The sequence below is a fragment of the Cucurbita pepo genome, chromosome 3, assembly GCF_057944985.1.
Source record: "Cucurbita pepo subsp. pepo isolate OVF chromosome 3, ASM5794498v1, whole genome shotgun sequence".
NCBI lineage: Eukaryota > Viridiplantae > Streptophyta > Magnoliopsida > Cucurbitales > Cucurbitaceae > Cucurbita > Cucurbita pepo.
In genome coordinates this window covers 10,208,086-10,232,960 of record NC_141800.1, presented here as the reverse complement: position 1 = coordinate 10,232,960, position 24,875 = coordinate 10,208,086, and positions in this window count along the sequence as shown.

Genomic DNA, 24,875 nt, shown 5'->3' with positions numbered 1-24,875 from the left:
TTTTTTCATTCGATGATCTAGGTAACTCGATCTTAATCCTTAGCTAACCATGAACTCCTGTTTATTCAGAATTATCCTTAGAGTTGCATGGATGAGAGTGGCTCGAGTTCGCCGACTCAATAGGCCTCCCATTTCAGGGGTAAGACTGGGTGACTGGCTGGGGACGTGGGGTGCAAGATGGAATTCGCTCCTACCCTCTTTTAGGGATAGAAGAGTGGTAGTTCTCTTAAGTACTAACTTCAGGTCTTGAACACGGGGCCCCACCCTCTCATTGGCCTGGGAGCGATTCGGTTTATTGGTTGGACCACAAACCAATTGTTCATTAGAGGATTAGTGGGACATAAGGAACAAGAAGTAACTTCAAGGATAAAACGATAAATTGACCAAGCTCTAGTTTCGAACAACCTATGAAGGATCAAGTTACTAATTATGAACAGAAATATATCTATAGTGAGGGGAGTGCAACTACTAGGCTATAGTGGAGTGTCCTAGTAGTTAACGAATGTTGGTAAACAAGGTTAATGAGTTTAGCCGGTTAATCTAGGATCGTTGGAGCCCATGATCTATAGGTCCATTAGGACCCTTGCTAGCTCATATCGGACTAAACCATAGAACAGTGTGACGAGTGAGTTCGAAGTGTTCGAATTCAAATTAGGGAATATGCACAAAATATATACGATATATTTAACCGCATTTTTGTTTTATTTACGAATTAAACAAAAAGAGAGAATTGGAGATATTTAAATAAGATTTAAATATTTTAATGATGAATAAGGATTATATGTTCCAGAATTGATTGAGATTGACATTTGATTTAATTTTAAATATTAATTAAATTGTTTAATTAATCATTTAATATTATTTTGATTTGAAATTAATTATTTAAATTAATTGTTGAATTGAAATCGAGAAAGTCAAAATGTTGACTTCACTTAATGGAAAAATCCATGTGTTAAGTTAGTGGAATATTGAGTGTCAATATATGGTTTAACCAAACTTGTATGTTTGTCAAATAAACCCCCACAAATTTGAGTGCAATTTTTAGTGTCAAAATTTTCTTAACTCAAACTTGCATGCTTGCCACATAATCCCACAAATTTGAGTGGAATTTTGAGTGTCAAAATTTGGTAATCTCAAATTTACAACATGCAAATATGACTCAATAAATAAAATAGAGGGATCAAGGTACATGGAAATTCTTCTTGAAAAACTTTGAGAAAATCTCTCAAAACTCTCTCTTTACATATACTAAATTCCTATCAAATTTAGTCACTCACCGGATTCCACAATCTTGTTCTAAGGCCGGAGAATAGTAGGGAAGACACTAGTGGTGGTTCGAAACCGGTTCGTGAGGAAAAAGAAGTTTGAACTACAAAAAGTTAGTATTCAAACTCATTAAGTTTTAATATTTATGAACATGCTAGTTATTTACCATAATTGATGTTCTAAAAGTGCCTAAGATCAAAATTGCTTCCGCATGTGTTATATTAACAACATCAATTGGTATCAGAGCAAGTTATAGGCACTTTATTTACATTAATTTGATCATGGTGGGTACCATTTCATGAATGAAATTTTGTGGTTGCTAAAGTGGATGGTTTTGGTTTTGGCATTTTTTTTATGCTTTCATTTGATACAATTATTGTAATAAGCCTAATGTGTATGGGCTTTAATGAATGAAGAAAGGTCTGTAATTTTTATGGAGTTATTAGAGTCCATTTTAGGTTGTAAATGATCGAAAATGGAAGAGATACCAAGCTGAACCGAAGAAGAAGATGGAAGAGGTGGTTCGAGTGTTTTTTTTGCCTTTGGGGTCTGGTTCAACGTTTTTAAGGGTTGGTTTGCCCAGTTCGTGATCCACGGGAGTGGTTCAAGTTATTTTTAATTATTAATGTAATAATTTAGTTAATTGCTTGCTTTAAAATGCCAAAACCAACACACTCTAGTGTGTTTAATTAATTATGCGTTAGGAATGTATGTTTTAATTAAATAGAAAATGTATATGCATAAAGTATGTCATATAGATTTAAAATCCCACCATAGGCTAAGCATGTTTCATGCATTCCAAGTATGTTATAAGTGTTATAATGTATAGTATGCATGTTTAGGGTTCCATGAGTGATAGATATAAATTGTTATATTATTGCATGGAATGGATGATTATATAATTGTTATATAAAGCATGTTAGATGCATGTTATAGGTTATTTTCAACGTCATAAAACGAGATAGACGTTAAAATATATAACAAAGATAAATGCATGCTCACTTCTGGTTAACAATCAAGCGCGATCAATTTTAATAGGTAAAATAGGTCGATATCTTGTAAAACTGCGGTTACAAGAAAGCTCACCTGGCACGATCTTGTCTAAAGTTGGAGGTACTTAAGTTGACGGTTTACGGAACACCTGCTATCTAGAGATCGAGCTAGTACTTGAGCTTAGTTAGCCCAGTTTTATAAGCATGCGTGAGTGATGTAAGGAATTTTTTTTTAAAAAAATGAAAAATCACCTAGACATCGTAGGTAAAAATCCAGTATAAATGTTATACTTGGAAAAAACACCTAGACTTAGGTTATATTTAATTAGCCGAAATATACCTAAGTAATAAGTATATCCAATCGTTTTCTTTTACCGCTCTTTGGAAAATTCACACCGTGAGATTCATGCTCGGCCTCGTGTCGCCCTGGGAGCGGCCTCCATTCGGAAGGTATTTGCATGAGTCAATAACAAGGTGAATAGAGAAAGTATTTATAGTAAGTGGGAGAAGGAAGTATATCAACACATCCTATGGTCTCCACCACTAGGTTGCACTGTGAGATTCCCATGTTTTGCCTGCATATTGCCCTAGAGCAACTACCCATTCGGAGGGTCGTAACATGGGAGTCGAAACAACGCAAACTCCCGAAATGGATAGGATTTCTTAGGTCCATTCCCAACTTTGGTTTTTTCATTCGATAGCATTGTTGGGGCCGATCTCTGAGAGATGAAAATGGCGGGTCACACTTACGAAGAATTACTAAGAGTTAGTATATTGTTGACCAAAGTGACGATAACTAAAAGACTATAGGAATAAGAGTTATTCTGGGATTAGTGTTTATGTCAAGAATGTCTTGGTTTAGTGAATGAGTGATTGACTGCCCTTCGATAGTAGTTGCTCTAACTCACTAAAGTACCGTTGCAAATTAATAATTTTTGGGTACATTATTACATTTGCTAAATCTGATTGGATTAAAAAAAAAAGGATTAAGTCAATTCACTAATAGAATTTGTTTTAAATCTTAGCATGTCAAGCTCAATAGTACAATTACTCGCTTATGAGAAATTAAATGGCGACAATTATGCAACAAAGAAGTCAAACCTAAATACAATACTTGCAAATGATGATTTGAGGTTTGTTTTAATTGAGGAATGTCCCATAAGCTAGTGGTATACATGGTTCGGGTGGGGTTGGGTTGAAGGATTTTTTTGACTCAACCCAAAAGTTCGGGTTGGTTCGATTGGTGACCCAACCCAACCCTCTATTTTCGGGTCGGGTTCAGTTTGGTCCAAAAAAAAATTAAAACAATTTAATTTGTATGACCTAAAATGATAAAACAATTACTACCTATAAGTTGTTGATCAAAAGTATCAAACTCTCTATTGCATTCATATTATCACCTATAAATATATAAAGAATATGCAATGAATCAATTCCAAAGTTACCACATCTAATTAAATTATCTATATTCACAATATATAATCATTCAACAAAATGCCATAAAAATTCACCTATAAATAGAATATTCAATGAATTAATTCCAAAGTTACAACATTCAACAAAATGCCTTAAAAATTTAAATCTATTCAACCATTTATTGCATTCTTAATTTCGGCAAAAGAAAAATAACATCTTCAAAGTTAGTACCGTTTTAAGATTGGTTGGATAAAGCATAGTGTAACTTCATATATTTTACTTACCTTGAAAAATAATTATTCTTGCATGACATTGGTAGAGCTTGAATGTCTTAAATCATCTGAAAAATAAAATATAAATTGTGATATAACAAATAGAATACATCTTAACAAATAGACAATAAATAGATTTGGAGTTACCTATCTCAACCTTAGAACAAATCTCCAAATCTTCCTGTTGTTGAGGAATATCTAACAATACTGATTTTCTATCAATCCAATTTTGTGTACAGTTCAGAGCTTCCATCTTAGAACAAATCTCCAAATCTTCCTGTTGTTAAAGAACATTTTCTATCAATCCAATTTTGTGTACATATGAGAGCTTCCACTGTTTAGGTGTCAAAGAACTCCTAAAAAAATCAAGAATCCTCCCACTCGTGCTAAATGCTGATCTAGAAGATACCGTCGACACTGGAACGACCAAAACATCTTGGGCAATTTTCAATAAAACTCTATATTTAAACTCATTTGCTTTCCACCATCTCAAAACATCAAAACTATCAAGTTCTTCACCAGGGTTAGATAAATATCGATCCACATCATTCTTTAACTCGAGTGAATTTTGCTCTTCTCTTCTTCGTTTGTATCTTGATAATACTAATATTGAACCACTCAAATTCTCTTCATCAATTGTGTCCATCTCCATACTCATGGACTTAGAAGTGAGTCTTGATTCAGATTGATAATGATATTGAGAATTATCATAAAACTTCACAAACATGTTACTTAAAACGAAGTTCACATTTGTATTCCACTGAATTAAAAATTCTTGAATACCCCAAAGTTCATGAAAATAAGAATTAGAAGTCACATATAAAGAACCACTTATCTTCGTAGTGACATCATAGAAAACCTTCAAAAACTTTACAAACACCTGCAACGTTTTCCCAATCATCAGTGGTTGGTGGCCCTATTCTTTTGTTTCCATGATCCCCTCTTTGGAGCAATCAACATAATCTAATTCTTCTTCCTCTAATACTTTGAAAGCTTTCTCAAATTTCAAGGCTTGATCAAGCATCAAATAAGTGGAATTCTATTGAGTCGCCACATCCAAACAAACAAGTGCTTTACATTTAATTTTTCTTATTCAACACGATCTTTAAATTTTGTCAATCTCTTGGGGATGATCTAACATACATCACGACATTGCAAACACTAGAAATGGAGTCATGCATTTCTTTAAGCCCTTCATTCACAATCAAATTAATTAGGTGAGCACAACAGCTCATGTGTAATATTTCTCCATCTAAGACAAGTGAATTCAAACTTCTAAGCTTTTTCATAATATATGAAATAGTTATATCATTGGAACTTGCATTATCAATGTGATAGAGAAAACCTTATCGATTCTCCATTCCAATAAACAACTCTCAATAATCTGCCAATAGTCTCTCCCTTGTGGTTAGCAACTTGACAAAAGTTGAGAATTCTTTTATGCAAATTTCATCCTGAATCAATAAAATGTAGGGTGATTACCATGTAATTAATGTTTTGCAACGAAGTCCATCGGTCGATGGTAAGACAAACCCTCTTGGAATGAGTGACTAAAAAATCTTTCAACTTCTTTTTTTCTTCTAGACAGAACTGAAACATATCTCTAGCAATGGTTATGGAGGGTCAAACTTAGGACATGCAATACTACAAAACAATTTGAAACCCTCGTTCTCTACAAATTTAAATGACAATTCATCCATAATTATCATCTCCGCACATGCTGCTCTACATCTTGTTTGACTAAATAATGAAGTAACAATATTACTACCACCCTTTCCATCTATTGAACGTTGAAAACTTAGAGTGGTTTGTCATTTGTCCTCCACCTTATATGTGTACTTTCTACACTAATTTTTTAAGTGCATCCATAACATGCTAGTTCCACAAGAATTAGTATCACAAGCATACTCCTTAGAACAATAGTTGCACTTGCACCTCTTATTATTGTTCTCTAATCTTGTAAAGTGATCCCACACGGTTGATTACTAGGTTTCTTCTTCTTAAATTCAGATTGTGCAGCCAATAGTGGTTTCGATGCATTATAATTACTAGAGCTACTTGCACGTACAGTTGCACTATTGTTTTCCATCTATAGAAAGTAAAATAGAACTATTATGATTCAAACGTTTTTAACCCAATATGACCAATTACCATAGAATGCATCAAAGTTAAAACATACCATCAATCTTTCCAAGGGGATATATTAAAAAGAGAAAAAACTTACCCGTTATAGCGTTTCAGGAGACTAAAGAGAGAAAGACGGCGCGCGAGAAAGAAACAAGACAAAAAACGTAAGAGAATGCTATTGAGATCAAATTCCTTGTGAGAGACTAAGTGTCGAGACAGATTTGTATTTTGATTGAAGGTTTGTATTTTGGCATAACTGTGAAAGAGAGAGAGAGAAAAAGGTTGTAAAGTGAGGTTGTGAGAGAAGTGTTGGCTTTTTCACCCTTAGTCTCACTTTAATTAATTTCAATCAATTAATTGAGTGATGTTTTGATGATAACAAACCCACTTTTAATTATTAACTATTTTCAGTATTTTGAACTGTCCACAGTATAAGGTCGGGAATAATGATTACAACGACTTTTCAATTACTCAAATCATAGCCAAAACGAAGAAATTAGAGTCGAGACAGCATACCCGACGTGATGATGTGGCAGCAAAATCAAAATGATAGACAAATGAAAATATATCAAAGTATGACATTTATAATTTTCGAAGAGTAACAAATGGTTGAGTTTTTCTTATTATTATATTTCTAAATAAAATTATTTTTACAAAATATAAATTTGAATCTAACCGTTACTCACATCGATTTTTATTATTACTATATTATATTATTATATTATTATATTATTATATTATTATATTTTAAAATTTTGGTAGTTACCCATATAATTTTTATTATTATTATATTATTATATTTATAATAAATTTTCAATTTTCATTTGACCGTTACTCACATAACTTTTTATTATTATTATATTAAAAATTTTAAATAAATGAATTTGGAAAATTTTCTTATTTATTTACTTTTAATCTCACCTTCCATTATTCCTAACACAATGGTCAATATTAATTCCTACATTTTGCCACTTTTCTCCTCTATATAAACTCATCTTCCCCCACATTTTAAAATACACAACTTTCATAAATTCTCCAATCCTCATTTGTTCAAAGTCTCCATTGTTTTTGTTGCTCTCTCCAAGCTTACAAGTTTATTTCTCTTCATCTTATTCTTGAGAGGGATTATTATTGTATTGTGAGGAAATAGTTGTGAGTGTTCCAAATTGTAAATCTACTCTTTGAGAGAGTTGTGGTGTGTTACTATCAAATTCAAATACTTGTACCGGTTTGATCCTGCGCCGTGGAAAGATTGAATTTGCTCTTGAACTCGTAAAAAGAGCGGTGCAGCAGTTTGACTCTGATCCGTGGAAAGAGTCGAGAAAATTCTTTATTCAAATTCCCAAAAGACGCTTGGGGAGTAGAGTAGGTCGAGTTTGACCGAACCACTATAAAACTACGGTGTCATTTTCTCTAACTCTTTCCTATTTAATTTCAAAATTATTATTTTGAGTTATTGCATGCTCTACTTGATTATTGTTTTGACTTTAATTATTTTGTTCTAGTAATTATCATCTTCTACTTATTTGTAAAAAGTTTCTCATTAGAAAAATTAATCACGTTTAAACACTTTTATCGTTAAAACCCTATTCACCCCCCTCTAGGGTTGCCATACCGATCCAACAAGAAGAGGCTGAGAGAATTTTGTATGGTTGAGAGAGAAGGGAGAGAATCAGAAAAGAGAACAACGAGAGGTAGAAATGACTCAGAGAGGTTCAAATGGCTGAAAGAGGTAGTGGAGAGAGCATATGTATTTATGTAGAAATTTAAAATAACTTAGGTAAAATAACATGATTTTAAACAAACATTTCCCTTAATGAACGGAGAGAGCAAAAAGGGAGGCATTTCCCTCAAGCAGAGATCAAAGGAAGAGTGCCTACTGCCTAGTACGAAGAGTAGATAGCATGGAGGGAGAGAGAAAATTTCTTTCACTAATAAAGTAATTATTGGGTTTTTAAGTGTTAGGTAGATTGTAGATTAGACTTTGACCTTGGGCCTTTGGCCTTTAATTTTTTTTTTTTTAATATTTTCGGGTTGGGCCGGGTTGACCCAGTCATTTTCTTTTGGTACCCGAACCAAACCCAAATCAGATCGGGTTAAAAAAATGGAAACAACCCAAACCCGAAATCCAACAAACCCCAACCCAAATCAGATCGGGTTACTATTTCGGGATTGAGTAGGCATGATGATTTAGAATAGAATGTCAAAGAAACAGAGTGTATAAAATAGTAAAAATGTGCTTAAAATCGAAATACTAATTTGGAAACCCCGAATTCGAAACGTTTGAAACACGTGCTAAAAAAACCGAGTAACTGTCCATCTTTTCGAAACTTTTGTGGGGAATAATTAGGCATGATGATTAATAATACAATCTCCAAGAAACGGAGGGTATAAAACAGTAAAAAAGTGCTTAAAATCGAAACCCTAATTCGAAAACCCCGAATTCGGGAGGTTTGAAGCACGTGCTAAAAAACACCGAGTAACTGTCCATCTTTTTCGAAACTTTTGTGGGGAATGATTAGGCAAGATGATTTAGAATAGACTATTGAAGAAACGGAGTGTACAAAACAGTAGAAAAGTGCTTAAAATCGAACACTAATTCGAAAATCCCAAAACCAAGACGTTTGAAGCAAGTGCTAAAAAAATCGAGTAACTGAACATCTTTTTCGAAACTTTTGAGGGAAATGATTAGGAATAATGATTTAGAATAGAATGTTGAAGAAACGGAGTGTATTAAACAGTAAAAAAATGCTTAAAATTGAACCCTAATTCCCAAACCAAAAAACCGGGACGTTTGAAGCATGTGCTAAAAAAATCGAGTAACTATCCATCTTTTTTCGAAGCAGTTGTGAGGAATGATTAGGCAAGTTGATTTAGAATAGAATGTTGAAGAAATAGATCGAATAAAATAGTAAAAAAATGCTTAAAATCGAAACCATAATTCAGAAACCCCGAATTCGGGACGTTTGAACCACGTGCGAAAAAAACCGACTAACTGTCCATCTTTTTCGAAAATTTTGTGGGGAATGATTAGTCATTATGATTTAGAATAGAATGTCGAAGAAACAGAGTGTATAAAAAAAGTAAAAAAGTGCTTAAAATTATAACCCTAATTTGGAAACCCCGAATTCAGAACGTTTGAAGCACGTGCTAAAAAAACCGACCAATTGTCCATCTTTTTCGAAACTTTTGTGGGGAATGATTAGACATTATGATTTAGAATAGAATGTTGAACAAACGGAGTGTATAAAATAGTAAAAAAGTGCTTAAAATCGAAACACTAATTTGGAAACCTAGAATTCGGGACGTTTGAAACACGTGATAAAAAAACCAAGTAACTGTCCATCTTTTTCGAAACTTTTGTGGGGAATGATTATGCATGATGATTTAGAATAGAATCTCGAAGAAACGGAGAGTATAAAACAGTAAAAAAGTGCTTAAAATCGAAACTCTAATTCAGAAACCCCAAATTCGGAACGTTTGAAGCAGAGCCTAAAAAAACCGAGTAACTGTCCATCTTTTTCGAAACGTTTGTAGGAAATGATTAGCAATGATGATTTTGAATAGAATGTCGAAGAAACGGAGTGTATAAAACAGAAAAAAAGTGCTTAAAATTGAAACCCTAATTCGGAAACCTTGAATTCGGGACGTTTGAAGCACGTGCTAAAAAACCGAGTAACTGTCTATCTTTTTTGAAACTTTTGTGGGGAATGATTATGAATGATGATTTAGAATAGATTATCGAAGAAACGGAGTGTATAAAACAGTAAAAAAGTGCTTAAAATCGAAACCCTAATTCATAAACCCCACATTCGGGACGTTTGAAGCACATGCTAAAAAAATCGAGTAACTGTCCATCTTTTTCAAAACTTTTGTAGGGAATGATTAGCAATGATGATTTAGAATAGAATGTCGAAGAAACGGAGTGTATAAAACAAGTGCTTAAAATCAAAACCCTAATTCGTAAACCTTGAATTTGGGACGTTTGAAGCACGTGCTAAAAAAATCGAGTAACTGTCCATCTTTTTCGAAACTTTTGTGGGGGAATGATTAGGAATGATGATTTAGAGCAGAATGTCGAAGGAATAGGGTTTATAAAACAGTAAAGAAGTGCTTAAAATCAAAACCCTAATTCATATACCCTGAATTCGGGACGTTTGAATCACGTGCTAAAAAAACCGAGTAACTGAACATCTTTTTCGGAACGTTTTTGGGGAATGATTAGGTATGATGATTTAGAATAGAATGTCGAAGAAACGGAGTGTATAAAATAGGAAAAAAGTGCTTAAAATTGAACCCTAATTCGTAAAACCCCAAATTCGGGACGTTTGAAGCCCGTGCTAAAAAAATCGAGTAACTGTCCATCTGTTTCGAAACTTATGTGGGGAATGATTAGGCATTATGATTTAGAATAGAATCATGAAGAAACAAAGTGTATAAAACAGTAAAAAAGTGCTTAAAATCGAAACTCTAATTCGGAATGTTTGTTGAAGCACATGCTAAAAAACCAGAGTAACTGTCCATCTTTTTCGAAACTTTTGTGGGTAATAATTAGGAATTATGATTTAGAATAGAATATTGAAAAAACGGAGTGTATAAAATTGTAAAAAAGTGCTTAAAATCGAACAATAATTCAGAAACCCCGAATTCGGGACGATTGAAGCACGTGCTAAAAAAATCGAGTAACTGTCCATCTTTTTCGAAACTTTTGTAGGGAATAATTAGGCATGACGATTTAGAATAGAATGTCAAAGAAACGGAGTGTATAAAACAGTAAAAACGTGCTTAAGATTGAAACCCTAATTCGTAAAACCCCAAATTCGGGACGTTGAAGCACGTGTTAAAAAAACCGAGTAACTGTCCATCTTTTTCGAAACTTATGTGGGGAATGATTAGGCATTATGATTTAGAATAGAATCTGATAAGATAAGGAATCAACTACAAGGGGAATAAGATTCGGATTACCTTGTTGATCGAATATCTCAAGGCAAGAACACTTGATTGAGATTCGAATCACTCCACAAGCAAGATCGATCATGTCTAGCTTGAATGACTCTTGTTGATCAAATATCTCAAACACTTGTTTGAGATTCGAATCACTCCACAAGCAAGATTGATCATGTCGAGCTTGAATGATTCTACATGCAATCTAAACTACATAGAATTGCAAAGAAACTTAGCCATTGGCTAAAGAAAGCACAAATGCTTCTTTTAATATATTTTCCAAGTCTTCTTACAAATACAACATACATGGCTTTATATAGCCTCAAAAATGAAACTACTAAAGGTATTCCAAGAGTTGTAATATAGCCTCAAAAATGAAACTACTAAAGATATTCCAAAAGTTGTAACATTCACACTTTATGGCCATAATTAGCCATTATGTAAATGTAACCGAAATGAAATAAAAAGTCTTAAAATACAATAACTCTAAATTACTCTAAATTGTAACCCACCCAAAATTTACAACAATCAAACTTCATTCTTCTTCAATGTAGCATGAATTGAAACATCTTTTTGATAATTTTGACAACCTTTTCTTCACATCTTCATTGAAGTATATTGTATGATTGATGTCTTTTGGTTCATATCAGAATCTCGAAGAAACGGAGTGCATAAAACAGTAAAAAAGTGCTTAAAATCGAAACCCTAATTCGGAAACCCCACATTCGGGACGTTTGAAGCACATGCTAAAAAAATCGAGTAACTGTCCATCTTTTTCGAAACTTTTGTAGGGAATGATTAGCAATGATGATTTAGAATAGAATGTCGAAGAAACGGAGTGTATAAAACAGTAAAAAAAAGTGCTTAAAATCAAAACCCTAATTCGTAAACCTTTAATTTGGGACGTTTGAAGCACGTGCTAAAAAAAACCGAGTAACTGAACATCTTTTTCGAAACTTGTGTAGGGAATAAAAAGGTGCTTAAAATTGAACCATAATTCAAAAACCCCGAATTCGGGACGATTGAAACACGTGCTAAAAATTTCCAATAATTGTCCATCTTTTTCAAAAAATTTGTGGGGAATGATTAGGCATGATGATTTAGAATAGAATGTCGAAGAAACGGAGTGTATAAAACAGTAAAAAAGTTTTTAAAATCGAACCCTAGTTCAGAAACCCTAAATTCGGTTCGTTTGAATCACGTGCTAAAAAAAATCGAGTAACTGTCCATCTTTTTCGAAACTTTTATGGGGAAGGATTAGGCATGATGATTTAGAATAGAATGTCGAAGAAACAGAGTGTATAAAACAGTAAAAAAGTGCTTACAACCGAAACACTAATTCGTAAACCCCGATTTCGGGACGATTAAAGCACGTGCTGAAAGAAACGAGTAATTGTCCTTCTTTTTCGAACCTTTTGTGGGGAATGATTAGGCATTACGATTTAGAATAGAATGTTGAAGAAACGAAGTGTATAAAACTATAAAAAAGTGCTTAAAATCGAAACCATAATTCGTAAAACCTCAAATTCGAAACGTTTGAAGCACGTGTAAAAAAAACCGAGTAACTGCACATATTTTTCGAAACTTTTTTGGGCAATGATTAGGCATGATTATTTAGAATAGAATGTCAAAGAAACAGAGGGTATAAAACAGTAAAAAAGTGCTGAAAATCAAACCCTAATTCGGAAACCCTGAATTCGGGACGTTTCAAGCACGTGCTAAAAAAACCGAGTAACTGTTCATCTTTTTCGAAACTTTTGTGGGGAATGATTAGGCATGATGATTTAGAATAAAATGTCGACAAAACGGAGCGTATAAAACAATAAAAAAGTACTTAAAATCGAAACCTTATTTTGGGAACCCTAATTTGGGATGTTTTAAGCTCGTTTTAAAAAAACCGAGTAACGTTCGATGTTTTTCAAAATTTTTGTGAGGAATGATTATGCTTGATAATTTAGAGTATATTGTCAAAGAAATGGAGTGTATAAAACAGTAAAAAAGATCTTCAAATCGAAACCCTAATTCGGAGACCTCAATCTGAGACGTCTGAAGCACGTTGTAAAAAGACCGACTAAATGTCCATGTTTTTCAAATTTTTTTGGAGAATGATCAAGCTTGATGATTAGGAATAGAAATTCGAAGAAATGGAGTGTATAAAACAGTAAAAAAGTGCTTAAAATCGAAACCCTATTTTGGAAACCCGAAATCGGGACGTTCGAAGCACGTTCTAAAAAAATAGAGTAACTGTCTATATTTTTTGAAATTTTTGTTGGGAATGATTAGGCATGATGATTTATTATAGAATGTTGAAGAAACGAAGTGTATAAAATAGTGAAAAAGTGCTTAAAATCGAAACCCTAATTTGGAAACACCAATTCGGGACGTTTGATGCACGCTCTAAAAAGACTGAGTAACAGTCCATGTTTTTCAAAATTTTAGTGGTGAATGATCAAGCTTGATGATTTAGAATAGAATGTCGAAGAAATGGAGTGTATAAAATAGTAAAAAAGTACTTATAATCGATACCCTATTTTGAGAACCCTAATCCGGGACATTTGAAGCACGTTCTAAAAAAACCAAGTAACGTTCGATTTTTTCGAAATTTTTGTGGAGGAGCTAGTTTCCTGGTAAAAAGAACAAATATGATTAGTCGCCCCTGAATCTAGTATCCAAGTTGAGTTGTCATACTCTACTAAACATATTTCTACAACGAGTAAATCATATTTACCTTGTTGTGTCTTTTCGACTTTCTTCTCTACAAGGTATTTTGGGCAGTTTCTCTTCCTGTGCCCGTTTTCGTTGCAATGGAAATGTAACGACCCGAAAAAAATAATAAAAAATAATAATAATAATAATAGTAAGTAAATAATAATTAAAAAAAAAAAAAGTAAATTATCTCCCCAACACCTCCAACTGCAACATGATCGGCAAAGAAACAGAACACAAACAAACAAAAAAATGACAGATTTTGGGAAGGGAAAAAAATCGGAGAAAGAAACAAAAGAATGATAGCAGATTTTGGGAGAGAAAAATTGGAAATGGCTTCACTCCAAGCAGATTTGATAGGATGGGAAAGAGATAGAAAATTTATGGGTAAGTTAGATCTCCTCTCCTTCTATCTTCTCCAGGAGATAGAAAAGTTATCTTAGATCTGTTTTTCAATTATTTAGATTTTTGGATATCTTATCGAAAATCAAAATGGATTGAAAAATGGCTTTGTCAATTGCATTTAAATTGGATCATCATTTTTAGAAAAAAGAAGAAAATCATAATTGATTGATGCATAATCAGTTTTATGAAGGAAAATTAGAATGGATTGAAAATGACTTCTTTGATTGGATAGTCATCTGGGGAAGAGAAGAAAACACAATAGATTGAAAATGGCTTCGGTTAATGATAGTAGTTTTTAGGAAAGAGATTGAAAATGACTTCTGTTAATGATAGTAGTTTTTAGGAAAGAGATTGAAAATGGCTTTGGTTAATGATAGTAGTTTTTAGGAAAGAGATTGAAAATGGCTTCAGGTCAATGATAGTAGTTGTTAGGAAAGAGAAGAAAATAGAATAGATTGAAAATGGTTTTCTCTTCATTGAATAGTCATATTAGGAAAGAGAGGAGAACAGACTTGATTGAAATTTGTTTTATAATTGCATAATCATTGGTAGGAAGAAAAAAAAATACAGAGAAGAGAGAAACAAAATGGTACAAGAGAAGAGAAAGGAAAATGGAAGATGTGAAAAATTATTATTATTTGTATCCAGAGAATATAATATTGACATATTTTCAATTTGAGTTTTAGAAAATTTAGAAACAATGAAAAATTGGAATTCGATTTTTACTGAGACCGTTTTATTGCCGTATTTTACATTGTTAGTTGGATTATTAATTAAAATGTGAAATACTAACAAAAGGTGACGAACGGTGGGATATGAAGTGAACTCCAGCAACCTTTGGAGCAGCTCTCGAGGAACGAGAGCTTACGTTAATTAAATTAGGGAATACTTCGGCTAAGGCCAACCAGGTAAGTGGCCTTACTATAGGATAGGCTAAAAATTGTATGAGTTACGATGATGTATGAACTATGTCATATGATGCAGTATATGAGTTATGATGATGTATGACTTATGATGATGTGTGGGTTACGATACTTGATGATGTGCTCAATATATATATATTTTTTATGAATATCGTACTTGATATGTTTGATGCACTTTGTGGCAATATGATGAGTATGATGATTGCGTGACGTTTACCTTAATATGATGATATTTTCCATATTGAGCATGCTATATGATGATGAGTGCCATATTGCATCATGTCGTTAGATCGACATACGACACAACCCTAAGCGCGTGAAAATGATATTAATATAAATATCCACGAGTATGTGTTACCTAGAGTAACAAAGAGATGAGACTAGAGGGTTGTGTCAGAAGAGACATTATGATGGATTTAGAGGGACCTCATGCATATTGTATGTTCATAAGCATAGGGCTGCTTCCCCTAGAGATGATGAGTGCGGACGCGCACCGTATGATGAGCGTGTATGCGCATAGGTGCGAAAGCACACAGATGAGGGTGTTCATGAGGTGCATGACACTATAGAGTTCCGCTGACCTCCGGACGTCGCTACATATTAGCTTGACCAGAGGGTCCAGGGGGTGTGCGAGCACCCTGGGGATTCACACTCGCACGTGTGAGTCGTGTGTCCAGTACTACACATCCAATTTGTCCGAGACTGGAGGCCACCCCTAAGATGATTAGAGATAGGTCCCTAAATCATGATTGCATGTGTTTGCATTTGCATGGCCCCTATAGTGGGGCCACTTACTGTGAATACTCAGACCGTGTGCCACATCTTTTTTTTTCAGGTAAAGGCAAGTCGCACTTGTACGGAGGACGGCGGCATCGCGAGCAGAGACTGTGGCACGTGCATAAGGTAGACTCATATTTAAATTCTTAGTTTAAGTTAGAATAGGTTGTTTTGCATTCCATTGTTTTAAATTATTTTGTATTTGTTTTTATTTTCTTTAAATTTTAGTATTTTGTATTTAAACACGTAAGACCATGGCTGTGTTTTCCAGAGAAAAGTTGTTTTAAACGTTTTTCGAAGTTTACGTTATAAATGATGTTCATGTAAGAGTTATATTTCCGCTTTATAGATAGCATGAGACGTTAGTGGCGACTCTAGATATGTGAAAATTTAGGGTCGTTACAGGAAACATTTTTCTTTATCTGCTTTTTGAACCTTGTGTTTGCGGTTAGGAGGAATCTTATTTTTCCCTTTACCCTTCTTCTTCATCAAAACACTTTTAGAAGTTGAAGGTCCTTTATTTTTGGAGGACGATCCTCGTAGTAATTTCTTGGAGATAGCAACATTTGCTTCTCTTGTTTGTCCCTTGTTCGTTAAGAGGGACTGATAAGTCTGTAGCTCATTGAGAGAGCAGTCAAGTTATATTCTATTTTGTTCATTAGCACATTGGTGCGGAACTGGAAGAAGCTCTTCGGAAGAGACATCATGATAAAACTGACTTGACTCTTCTCATCAATGACAGCTTCATTTTCTTCTGCCACATTGAAATGGACCATCATGTCCAGGACATGTTCTCTAACTGAGGTCCCTTCTTTCATACGGCAGTTGTAAATGTATTTTATGGCTTCATGTCTAAGGGAGAAGGACGATTGTCCAAACATCCCTTTTAAAGATTCCATAATCTCTTTAGCAGTACCCATAACATCGTGTTTCTTAGCCAAAACATCAGATATGCTGGCTAGAATGTACACTCGGGCTTTGTCATTTGCCTTTATCCATCTGTCATACGCATCCCAAACTGTTCAATTTGCATTTGAGCTGGGGTTTGGAGGACACTCCACAGTTAAAACAAACCTTAAATCATCAATGACCAGTATTGTGTTTAGGTTTGATTTTCAAGTTGCGTAATTGTCGCCGTTTAATTTCTCAGAAGCGAGTAATTGTACTATTGAGTTTGTCATTCTGTGATATAAAGAAAATTCTATTAGTGATTTGACTTAATCCTGTTTAATCCAATCAGTTTTAGCAAATGTAATAATGTACCCAAATCATTATTAATTTGCAACGATACTTTAGTGAGTTAGAGCAACTGCTACCGAGGGGCAGTCAATCACTCATTCACTAAACCAAGACATTCTTGACTTAAACACTAATCCCAGAATAACTCTTATTCCTATAGTGTTCTTAGATATCGCTGTTTTGGTCAAGAATATACCAACTCTTAGTATTTCTTCGTAAGTGTGACCCGCCATTTTCAGACCTCATAGATCGGTCCCAATAATGCTATCGAATGAAAAAAGCCAAAGTTGGGAACAGACCTAAGAAACCCTATCCATTCTGGAGTTTGCGTTGTTTCGACTCCCATGTTACGACCCTCCGAATGGGTAGTTGCTCTAGGGCAACATGCAGGTGGAACATGGGAATCTCACGGTGCAACCTAGTGGTGGAGACCATAGGACGTATTTATATACTTCCTTCTCCCACTTACTATAAATACTTTCTCTATTCACCTTGTTATTGACTCATGCAAATACCTTCCGAATGGAGGACGCTCCCAGGGCGACACGAGGCCAAGCATGAATCTCACTGTGTGAATTTTACAGAGAGCGTGAAAAGAAAACGATGTATCTTATACACCTTTTCCCTCCCACTAAGTATTTTAGATGGTTGGGTATACTCATTACTTAAGTATATTCCAGCTAATTAAATATAATTAAGTCTAGGTGATTTTTCTAAATCTTACATCACTTAAGCATGCTCATAAAACTGGGCTAACTAAGAGCAAGTACTGGTCCGATCTCTAGGTAGTAGGTGTTCCGTAAACCATCAACTTAAGTACCTCCAGCCTTAAACAAGATCGTGCCAGGTGAGCTTTCTTGTAACCGCAGTTTTACAAGATATCGACCTATTTTACCTATTAAAATTGATCGCGCTTGATTGTTAACCAGAAGTGAGCATGCATTTATCTTTGTTATATATTTTAACGTCTATCTCGTTTTATGACGTTGAAAATAACCTATAACATGCATCTAACATGCTTTATATAACAATTATATAATCATCCATTCCATGCAATAATATAACAATTTATATCTATCACTCATGGAACCCTAAACATGCATACTATACATTATAACACTTATAACATACTTGGAATGCATGAAACATGCTTAGCCTATGGTGGGATTTTAAATCTATATGACATACTTTATGCATATACATTTTCTATTTAATTAAAACATACATTCCTAACGCATAATTAATTAAACACACTAGAGTGGGTTGGTTTTGGCATTTTAAAGCAAGCAATTAACTAAATTATTACATTAATAATTAAAAATAACTTGAACCACTCCCGTGGATCACGAACTGGGCAAACCAACCCTTAAAAACGTTGAACCAGACCCCAAAGGCAAAAAAAACACCTGAACCGCCTCTTCCATCTTCTTCTTCGGTTCAGCTTGGTATCTCTTCCATTTTCGATCATTTACAACCTAAAATGGACTCTAATAACTCCATAAAAATTACAGACCTTTCTTCATTCATTAAAGCCCATACACATTAGGCTTATTACAATAATTGTATCAAATGGAAGCATAAAAAAAATGCCAAACCCAAAACCATCCACTTTAGCAACCACAAAATTTCATTCATGAAATGGTACCCACCATGATCAAATTAATGTAAATAAAGTGCCTATAACTTGCTCTGATACCAATTGATGGTGTTAATATAACACATGCGGAAGCAATTTGGATCTTAGGCACTTTTAGAACATCAATTATAGTAAATAACTAGCATGTTCATAAATATTAAAACTTAATGAGTTTGAATACTAACTTTTTGTAGTTCAAATTCCTTTTTCCTCACGAACCGGTTTCGAACCACCACTAGTGTCTTCTCCACTATCCTCCGGCCTTCGAACGGGATTGTGGAATCCGGTGAGTGACTAAACTTGGGAGGGATTTTGTATATATGAAGAGAGTGTTTGTGAGAGGTTTTTTTCAAGGTTTTTCACCAAGAAGAAGCCCTTCCATGTACCATGATCACTCTATTTAAAGAGTCATGTTTGCATGTTTATGCAAATTTGAGATCACCAAATTTTGACACTCAAAATTCCTCTCAAACTTGTGGGGTTTATTTGGCAAGCATGCAAGTTTAGTTAAACCAAATTTTGACACCTCAAAATTCCACTAACATGGATTTTTCTATTAGATGAAGTCGACTTTCTTCATTTTAATTCAACAATTAATTTGAATAATTAATTTCAAATTAAAGTAACATTAAATGATTAATTAAACTATTTAATTAATATTTAATATTAATTCAAATGTAAATCCCAATCAATTCCGCCACATAATTGATTAAGATATTTAAATCTTATTTAAATATCTCAGATTCTCTCTTTTTGTTTAATTCGTAAATAAAACAAAAATGCGGTTAAATATATCCTATATATGTAGCGTATATTCCTTAATTGGAATTCGAACACTTCGAACTCACTCGTCACACTGTTCTATGGTTTAGTCTGATATGAGCTAGCAGAGGGACCTCAAGACCTATAGATCATGGGTTCCAACGATCCAAGATTAACCGGTTAAACTCATTAACCTTGTAAATCAACATTCGTTAACTACTAGGACACTCCACTATAGCCTAGTAGTTGCACTCCCCTCACTATAGATATATTTTTGTCCATTTGATATAACCATGATTAGTAAGTCGATCCTTCACAGGTTTTTCGTAACTAGAGTTGGGTCAATTTACCATTTTACCGCTGAAGTTACTTCTTGTTCCTTATGTCTCACTGATCCTCTAATGAACAATTGGTTTGGGGTCCAACCAGTAAACCGAATCCCTCTCCGGCCAATGAGAGGGTGGGGCCCCTTGTTCAAGACCTGGAGTCAATGCTTAAGGAAACTACCTCTCTTCTATCCCTAAAAGTTGGTAGGAGCGAATTCCTTCTTGCACCACACGTCCCCAGCCATTCACCCAGTCTTACCTCTGAAATGGGAGGCCTATTGAGTTGGCGAACTAGAGCCACTCTCACCCATGCAAATCTAAGGATAATTCCGAATAAACAGGAGTTCATGGTTAGCTCAAGATTAAAACCGAGTTACCTAGGTTATCGAATGAAAAAAAATCAGTCTCAACTGTAAACGACATTATAAAGTGAGAGTGGTTTTCTTCATGGTCCGATCTTATGCAATACTCATTACATAGGATGCCCCCACTCACATGTCTCCACATGTACAATTTAGTGATCACATTGTTTATATCATATACAAAAGTGGGCCACATCCATAGTGTCCCCAGAATAAGGTACTCAGCCTTCTCCTTATACTATAGATCATTTTGACTATATACTTGAACTTGATCCACTCTTATGTCTCTACATATAGTTCAAGTAATCATACTATAGCCAGAGTGTTCTTAGTTTATTAGATTTAGATTAATGATCGTAAAGTTCACTTTATTCAATAACAATATTTACTGAATAAACAACAATAATAACTTTATTGAAAATAGAATATGTTTTTTGTTTACAAACTATGAGTTTTAGGACATAAAACCCAACAGGATTTAGAGGGACCTCATGCATATTGTATGTTCATAAGCATAGGGCTACTTCCCCTAGAGATGATGAGTGCGGACGCGCACAGGTGCGACCACACACAAATGAGGGTGTTCATGAGGCGCATGACACTATGGGGTTCCGCTGACCTCCGGACGTCGCTACAGATTAGCTTGACCAGAGGATCCAGGGGGTGTGCGAGTGCCCTGGGGATTCACACTCGCACGTGTGAGTCGTGTGTAGGGAAGTACTACACATCCAATTTGTCCGAGACTGGAGGACCCATAAGATGATTAGAGATAGATCCCTAAATCATGATTGCATGTGTTTGCATTTGCATGGCCCCTATAGTGGGGCCACTTACTCAGTATTCTTTGAAATACTCAGGCCGTGTGCTACATCATTTTTCAGGTAAAGGCAAGGCGCACTTGCACGGAGGATGGCGACATCGCGAGCAGAGACTGTGGCACGTGCATAGGGTAGACTCATATTTAAATTCTTAGTATTAAGTTAGAATAGTTGTTTTGCATTCTATTGTTTTAAATTATTTTGTATTTGTTTTTATTTTCTCTAAATTTTAGTATGTTGTATTTAAACACGTAAGACCATGGCTGTGTTTTCCAGAGAAGAAGTTGTTTTAAACATTTTTCGAAGTTTACGTTATAAATGATGTTCATGTAAGAGTTATATTTCCGCATTATAGATGAGCATGAGATGTTAGTAGCGACTCTAGATATGTGGAAATTTAGGGTCGTTACACATAGGATAGTAGTATTTATTTTCTTAGACTTAGGCTAGAATAAGATGTTTTTAACTTAAACACTTATTTATTTTATTTCGGGTCTTTTGTTGTGTCATTTTAAAGATGTTTTCAAAACACGTAAGTTCATGGCTGTGTTTTAAGATAAATGATATGTTTTATGGAATTTAGATGAAGTCTTCCGCATCCAATGTTTAGGTGTATACAGTAGCGACCTTAAATCAAGTAGAAAATTTCGGGTAGTTACACTTGTTTTATGAGATCTTCCTAATTCATTAAATTTTCAAATTGTTTTTAATATTAAAGAACTCAAAAAAATAAGAATAAGAATGGGATGCCATATACGACACTTTTCGCATACATTTTCTACGATCACTAAAATTATACATTTTCAGCATACATGCTCATTGTTAATGTTTTTTACGCTCATGGTTAGTTCTCTAATTATTGAAAACCCGTAACCATAATCATTGTAGTGAAACATCCCTATCAAATATTTCACAAAGGAATAGAGGTCTTTATCTTACCTTTTATGTTTCATGACATCTCCAAATTGTTTGTAGATACTAAAAAACGAGAAAAATAAAATAAAAATGAAAATGTCGTAGACGATACGGTTAACTAAAATTATACACTTTCCTAATACATTTTACGTGCTCATTGTTCATAGTTTTGATGCTCATTATTCTTTTTTATTATTATTATTATTACATCGATAATTGAATTGAAACAATTATAACAAATAATATTTTAAAATAAATAGAGGTCAACAGTAAAACCTTAATCATCAAGCTCCAGAACAGTTTCGACCCAACCCAAACACACAAATCTTCATTGCCTTTCCATTTTTCTTCCGGATTAAATAGCAGCCTTTCAACAACTTTTGTTTTGTTCAACCATGACCACCCAATGTTTACCTTTCAACTACTTTTGTTTTGTTCAACCATGACCACCCAATGTCTACCTGGACAATGTGGCATAAATAAATAAATAAAATGTAGTATATCTTCAATTTTATTTATTGTCATTTTATTTCCAGGCCTTGCTTGACTCATCTCAAAAGTTTTATTTTCAATATTTAACCTAGCCTGGCCACTACCTATTGGACTCTACATACAAATGCTCTATTTTATTTTATTTTTTTAATAAAATTGTTAAATCAAATTCCTAGTTCATTATGTTTCGATGTCAGATTTCACATTAAAAATGATCTCAACTTAGTTTGGCCAAATCTGATCACTGTAAACCACAAATGGTTTTGGGGTCATGAGTGGAACAAACATGGGATTTGATCAGAAAACAGGTTTAACGAGGAAGCCTACTTTCGAACATACATAAATTTGAGGTACAATATAACCTTCTTAACGCCCTAAGAGTTCAAAAAGAAGTTCCAAACCGGACCTCCAAATCAGAATAAAGAGTGAGAGAGTCATCATAAAGCATTCATGAAGAATCATGTTCTTGGTTGTAAAACATCAAGTCCTAATAACTGAGATTATTATGTGCATTGACCATGTATCACCTTATCAACTCCAATCTTGCAAAATCCAATTGGGTTAATATCTTTATTTTCTAAGCTCTTCAATTCTCATGTAATGAAATAGTGTTATAGTTAGATACAAAGAACATAAAAAAGATCTCTTCTGGTTTGAAAAACCTCTTGTGACTATTCTTTTCGACTATAAACGATGGAATGTTTGCTATCTATCTCTAATTATCTCTAATTGAAATAAGTTGTTGCTATGTTCATTTCTTATTTGTATAAACTTTTAAAGCTTTGAGAGTACCTAAATTCAACAACATAGTACAATAATGATTATGAGGCTACTCGTCTTTCAATCCGTCAAATAAGAAAGAAAAGATGGGTGTAACCCGATATTGCTTATTTAAAAACCGAAAAATTATTATTTCTTATTCCATTAGATTATCAAATTATTTTTAGATACCAAAGAACTCAAAAAATAAGAATAACAATAGGATGCCTTAGACAGCAATTTCAGTATACATTTTTTATGGTCGACTAAAATTATACACTTCGAGCATATATTTTCGATGCTCATTATCCATGTTTTTTATGATCGTTATTTGATTATTAGAAACCCATAATCACATTAATTGGAGTGAAACAAACCAATCAAGTATTTCATAATAAATAGAGATCTTTGTATTATGTGATTTTTCTTTTAGATACTACAAAACATAAAAGATAAAAATAGCATTGTGGAGCCTTAATGGCTCTTTCAGCATATTTTTTTTTACATGAGATCGTTATTTTATGCTCATTATTCATTCTTGATTATTGAAAGCCCATAATCACAATAATGCTAGTAAAACAAACCCATCAAATAATATTTGTGAATAAATAGAGTTACAAAGTAAAACCATAATCACCAAGCTACAGAACCGTTTCCATAATAGCAACCCCAAACATACAAATCTTTTTCGGGTTTGCCCTTTTCATCTTGCTTCTATGGTTAAATCATAGCTTTGGAACCGTGGCCACTCAATGTTTGTCCTTTACCATCAGGACAATGTTTCATAAATAAATAAAAATATAGTACCTCTTCAATTTTATTTCATCCTAAAGTATTGACATTTTATTTACATGACCTAGTCTAGTTTTGTACCAATGGAACTTTTTTAAATAAAATTGTAAATCAATTGTTAGTTGATTAGGCTTAGATTTCACAGAGGATTTAACTTAGTTGGGCCAAATCTGCTCAGCAAATAGTTGAATAAACCTGTGATTTGATTCGAGAGCAAATTCGACAAAGAAGCCTACTTTCGAAAATCTATAAATTTGAGGTACAATATCAACCTTCTTAACGCCTGAAAGAGTAGTTCCAAACGGGACCTTTAAGTCAAAGTAAAGAGTGGAAATAGTCATCATAAAGATTTAACGCTTGAAAAAGTAGTTCCAAACAGGGAGTACAAGTCGAAGTAAAGAGTGGAAATAGTCCATATAAATATTTCAGTAAGAATGATTGTTCTTCGTTGTAAAACAACATCAAATGGCCAAGTCCTATTAACAGAAATTATTATGTGCATGGACAAGGATGGTGTTGATAATCTTGTAAAATACAATTGTGTTAACAACTTTATTTTATAAGCTATTCAATTAATGTAATGAAATAGTTAGTTCGATACAAACAACATGATGTTTGTTATCTATCTATAATTCAAATAAGTTGTAGCTATTGTTCACTCTTTCTAATTTGTAAAGCTTTGATAGTACCTGGAATTCAACAACATAGTACAATAATGATTATAGACTACTCGTCTTTCCAATTAGTGAATGAGAAAGAAAAAAATGTGTAACCCGATATTACTTGTTTATAAACTAAGGTAAGTCTAACTTGTTTTATGAGATCTTGTTTCATTGGATTTTCAAATTGTTTTTAGATACTAAAAAACTCAACAAAAAAAAGAATAAGAATAACAATGGGGATGCGGTAGACGGCAGTGTTATCATACATACACTTTCAGTATACA